This window comes from Arachis hypogaea, chromosome 13 (assembly GCF_003086295.3).
Source record: "Arachis hypogaea cultivar Tifrunner chromosome 13, arahy.Tifrunner.gnm2.J5K5, whole genome shotgun sequence".
Lineage (NCBI taxonomy): Eukaryota > Viridiplantae > Streptophyta > Magnoliopsida > Fabales > Fabaceae > Arachis > Arachis hypogaea.
This window is the reverse complement of record NC_092048.1, coordinates 50,332,539-50,338,617: the sequence shown is the minus strand read 5'-3', so window position 1 is coordinate 50,338,617 and position 6,079 is coordinate 50,332,539. Positions and strand designations below refer to the sequence as shown.

General features: G+C 31.6%; 1 pseudogene; it reads right to left on the bottom strand.

Moving 5' to 3' along the window:
• Positions 1-519: 519 nt before the first annotated feature.
• Positions 520-3,521, bottom strand: LOC112738340 (cinnamoyl-CoA reductase CAD2-like; annotated as a pseudogene).
• Positions 3,522-6,079: the final 2,558 nt, after the last annotated feature.

The window sequence follows — 6,079 nt, the reverse complement described above, 5'->3', positions numbered from 1 at the left end:
AAATAAAGTAAGAAAGAAACGGTTAACATTAATCTAATCTAAAACCGTTATTACCAAAGAATGGTGATTGGTATAAAGGGAGGATGAAAAGCTAAGGAAAAGGTACGCAATTATCCATAAATAAATAAAGAAAAAAATTAAGCACATACTATACTTAAATATTGGAGGAAGTTTGTAGGTTGTTCTCCCGGACAGATTTGTTACTAGACAAGGAAGGTTTCCTGAAGTTCGTGGGAGCGGTAATTCTGCCAACCCTCTGAACAATTATCAATTTTATAAATTAAGATTTGTAAATAAATTCCCGAAAATCTTCTTCAAACTCTATAACCATGCATAATTGAATATCATATTTTTTGTTTTGTCTTAAAACACGAAAAGAATTTTTTTTTAATTCATATTTATTGATTTATATGAATATGTTCATTTTTTGCTCAAGGCTCGATCACTCGATCAGTGTCAAATACGATGGCATAACGTGCTATAAAATGAGAGTTATTGTGAGCATCAACGGGCCAAAAGTCATACAAACCTTCATTCCAATTTATATTTATTTTCAACTGCAACTCGCACTACAAGTACTACTCACGCAATAATCGATTTTTCTTTCAACTTTTATTTAACAGTACACGAGTACGATGAATTAAAAGTTGGTGAATTTCTTTTCTTTCAAGCTTTCCACAGTTTCCTTGAGGCTCACTTCCAAAGGAATGAATTCAAGTCCCAAGCTCTTTACCTTTTCCTTCGAAACTTGATATGTTGGCACATACGGCTTATCATCGGCGGGCCTGGTAACAATGACAAAATGTGAAAATGGTATAAGAAAAATCAACACAAGAAAAATTAGAATTGTTTAAATTTTCTAAATGAGAAACAATAAAAGTGGACAAAAATATCATATAAAGCATGAAATTAATTTTGATGCATTGTTAAGGTAAAGCAGATTTACATATATATTTAATTATGTAAACGTCACATCATAAAAAATAATTACCATTTTCATTGATCGCATAAATCATCATCCAAAAGAACAGATATGATTGTACCATATTTTACATTATAAGTGCATTAAAACTCAATTTATAAAACATATGTAATGAATTATGGAATTTTGCATGAATAGTCTACAAATTAGGAAATTCTTTTAAATATAAACTAGTTACTAAGGTCTGTTTTTTAAGGAAAAAGAGAAGTGAGATTCGGAGCCTTCAGTCTACATAATAAAAAACACGCTAAGAAAAGGAAATAAAACTTGCTTAATGACTAGAGTTATAACACCACTATTGAGAGTTGAGACTCTGCATGCTGAATAACTAACAGTAATATCGTAAATCACATGACCTACAAATTTTAAATTTAATTTTGAAGCAATATTATAGTAAAACAAGAGTGCTACATCCCAGACCAAGGGGGAAAAAAAAAACCAGCTATAACTAAACAACTAAAAAGTACATGTGCATTACCATATCAGAAGAATTTACAGATTGAATGAAATTTATGAGGTATGTTACTAATATTACAACAGCTATTCTTATGTCCATGCTTGACACTACCTTCATCCTTCTCGCATCCAAAGTTAACAAAACCTAAATCTAGAAATATTTTAATTTCTAAGATTAATTCTTTATTTGGAAATACAAAGGCCCTTCAGAAACACAGCTCTTCATTTGGACTGTGAAATTCAATTAAATTATCACTATAAGAAGTTAAGAACTAAGAGTTGTACTAGTTGACTAGTTGTAAAACTTCTACATCAAATTTTCTAGACATTTCCAATTGCATTTTATATAGACAATAAATAAACACTATATTCAAATCAATGATGAATCTTTTAAGTAGATTGAGTTTTTAATCAGACAATTAAAGTATCAAAAGAAATTGATTCAGCAAATAGGGATTCGTATGAATTCTTGAAGGTAATCAAATAATTAAACTTACTTATCCGGAAGGGGTAATGTTGGATATAAATCACGTAAAAGTTTTATAATCCCTGAGAAATGTTCCACTCTCTCTACCAAGCAATATCTCCCACTAGCTGAAGGAATTTCATAAGCCTGGATATGAGCATTTGCAACATCTTTCACACCCACACATTCCAAAGTAGCATTTGGAAATGTTTGTGCACCTGCATCAAGGATGTCAATGATTTTCTTCTATTGAGTACATGGAGAGGTCTTATCAAGCAACTAATATTCATAAAATAACTAAATAAACATACAACTCAAATATATGGATACTCTGATTTTTTTTTTTTCATTATTTTTGTTGTCTTATTCTGAATCTTCTGGTTGCTATGCATCTAATTCGATCAATTAGATAATCATAGAGAGAATATGTTGTCAACAAAGTCAACAAATATTTCGATTATATTCACACATTATTTATTGTACTTTTATAACCCTCATTTACTCTTTCAATTTTCATTTCCACATGCAGAAAACAGAATTTTAAAAAGTACCATTAACTACATTCAAAATCCTAGCAGCGCTTGTGTTAAGTACTGGTTGCAAAAGAGGTCCAATCACCAGTCCTGGGTTAATAGTAACCAAGTGGATGTTGTTTGCTTTTGCGAATTTCCAGGCAGCATCTTCAGCCAATGTCTTTGAAAGCACATACCAGTACCATGACTGAAAAAGAAAGGGAGAATGGGATATAAAATTGCTGGTGCCAGAGTCTCGAATTTACAAGGAATTGAGTTTATTATTCATATGAATCAAAATCAAGTCAACACATGAAATGAAGAAAGGAAACACATAAAACTGATTCCACTTCTACTAATTTGACCTAATTAGGCGAATATGATAACAATTTTAGGGACAGGGCACATACCTTCAACTCCTTACAGTGTTCTGGATCGGAAAACCAGGTCTCATCAATTACTGTCTCAGGAGTCAGAGGCCTTCCACTAAATGTAACAGCAGCCATTGAAGAGGTTAAAATGACGCGCTTCACCGACTGCGATTTCACACATGCTTGAAGAACACTGAGGGTTCCTTTAACTGCTGGATCCAAAAACTCAGCCTGAAGAAACAAAAAGAAACGTAACGTCATGAGGAGGAGATAAGAATAAAAGATACAAATGAAATGTATAACCGAACGAATCGAACCGAACCTGTGGATCTTTGACATCATGATAAAAAGGAGATGCAGTATGAAAGACGCCATCACAGCCTTGAACTGCAGAGTCGAACGAACCTTCTTCTAGAAGATTTGCCTTGAACAGCTGTAGTCTCTCTTTGGCGCCCTCAAGCTTAGTTAAGTGCTCTACCGGTAGAGTAAGAGTAACAGACTTGTGTCACGAACGGTGGCCCTGACAGTGTAACCGCGATTAAGAAGAAACTTGACGATCCATGAAGCAATGTAACCTGAAGCTCCGGTGACACACACCACCTTGCCGACGCTGCTGCTCATTCTTCAATATTCTCTTCGCTACTTTGTTGTTTGCTCTTTATGAGTTGCATACCGCATTCACTTGGGTTCTTTATATAGATACGAGTTCTAAATCTACTTTATGACTTCACAATTAAACATGACGCATGCACTTACATGTCTCTCACGAATGCAGATAGCCAGATAAAATTAACAGTCCTAAGCACTTGTTACAGTTCTACATTCAATGAATAAGGGTGAGTTCATGTAAAATCATTCATTTCATATAGACTTTTCGAAAATAGGAATAGGAATCCATCTTTCATAAATGTAAGGAAATTACATCTACCTCCTCTAAGATACTTTAACATGATATGACTCTTTTTAGTTTCTAACATGATAGATGACACATCCCTCGTGTGAAATATCCAATTTACCCTTTCCCTAAAAAGTATTCTACTGTTCTTTTATCTTCCAGTGGTGTTGTCTCATTCAGTCATTGTCAGGCCAAGTTACAGATAAACAAAGGAAAAGGACACTGACGAGAAGGCAAAAAAAAGAGAACTATCAAATCGAAAGATTTTTTGGTGAACAAAAATTAGATGGTGTCAATTATTTAATTTAATTTTTTATTTTTTTTTATATTTATTTTTGGTTCTACTTATAAAATTAATGGTAAAAGATCACACTTTATTCGTTCAAGTGTTAAAAAAATTGAGTCCATTTCTGTATTAAACCCGGATCAGAACGACCCGAGAAGTTCGACCAAAATTCCTGTGAATCAAATTCTGTATTGGTCCAGGTTAAGTGGTCAAACTGAATTGAACCGGATCTATATATTGACCCGACGGATCAACGTCTTCAGCGCGCTTCCATGGTTCGGCAATTGTGCACTGGATCACTACAGGAGGCAACTTTTTGAATTAATCCAAAAAATTGAACCAAAGAATGCTGACCTTCAGAAAACATTCACATTAATTTTTGTTACCAATCCATCGATCATACTAATTATTAAAGGTTATATATATATATATATATATATATATATATATATATATATATATATATATATATATATATATATATTATATATATATATATATATATATATATATATATATACTATCCTATCTTTTCTAAAATAATATGTAAGTTATTTTTTTATTTTTTAATATTAATATTGTACTTATTTATTTTTATAATTTAATTTTAATATATTAATAATATAAAATATTTTATACAATTATTTAATTATATTATTTTTTAAATAATTATTTATATAATTAATATAAAAATAATTATTTTTATTAACATAGTATTATATAATTGAATATAATATATTAAAATTAAATTTATATTATTATTATTTAAATTTTAATTTTATCATAATTGTGTATATTTATTTAATTAATTATTACCGAATCAAATACCGTTCCACAAATAATTTATTGATTGAATTATTAATCTAATAGTCTAGTAACCTAGTCAAATCCATTATCAATTTAGTTCTGATAAGTGATAACTACTATTAACTAAAAAGAAAAGTATGACGAGCCCAGTAGTTACTATACAATATATATAATGGGGATATTTTTGTAATTAAAAATTAATTATTATTTATTTCAAATTTCAAATTCAATCCAAATAAGGATTTTATAATGCAAAACTAAAAATTGCCAACCTTCTCTCTATTTGCACGTATTTGCTTTTCCGGCATTCTCATTTCTCAACGGTGTCGCCCCGCAACCCGCAACAGCCGCCATCACGTATAGCCTTGGGAAACGCTGCCGTGCGCACCGCGAACGCCCAAGCATCACCGTCGCGCAGGTTACGTCGTTCGCGCAACCTTAAATCTGCCAGTCGGAAAAGCCCTTCCCCCAGCTGGCGACGTTTTACCCTTTGACGTCTTCTTCGTTCCCCTCTTGGACTACAAAAGGTCAGTATAAAACTATTGTTCTACTCTATAGATTATGTTTGTGTGATACCTAGGGTTCAGATGTTCTTTGATTTTGGAAACCGAGCACCATGAAAACTGAGCTCAGCACTGCAAGAAAGGGTTTTGCAGCAGGAATTTTTTGTTCTTCTGCTAAGCCTAGATCAATCAGGGCTCAAGCTTCTTCTGGTTTTTCTTCTATTGCTGATTCATACCTTTGATTTGTTTGGTTTATTAGATATATTTTGAGATTTCTATAAAGTTAATTAATGATATGTGAACTATGAAGTGGTTGATTTTGATTTGCATATACACATGTATATTTTTTATACGTGATTTTTATTTTCATAGCTAGACTGCTTACTTGATATCTGATTTTGGTGTTGAATTGCAGCAAAGTTTTTCTATTTAGACCCTTCTTGTCTATGTAAATGTATACTCATTTAGGAATATTTGAGAGATTTCCTTACTAGGACTCATTTCTTTAATTATAATTCTAGCAGAATGTTAGATCAATGATTATGATCAACCGAAAAATATAGTTTGACTATGTAATTTTTTTCAAGTACAATTAGGCATTTTGAAAAATCATGTTGTGTTAATATATAGTATTATCCAGTATAGCTGCTTTTTGTTACATCTCTTGATTTGATAGGTCTTAATATCATAATATGCAGAATTTGCATATTGTGAAGAAGTTTATGCCTCTCAAAAATTTTTTTTACTGAAGTTGCATTGCAAGTATATCCATGTGCTTTGTTTTGATACTGGTTTGATAAT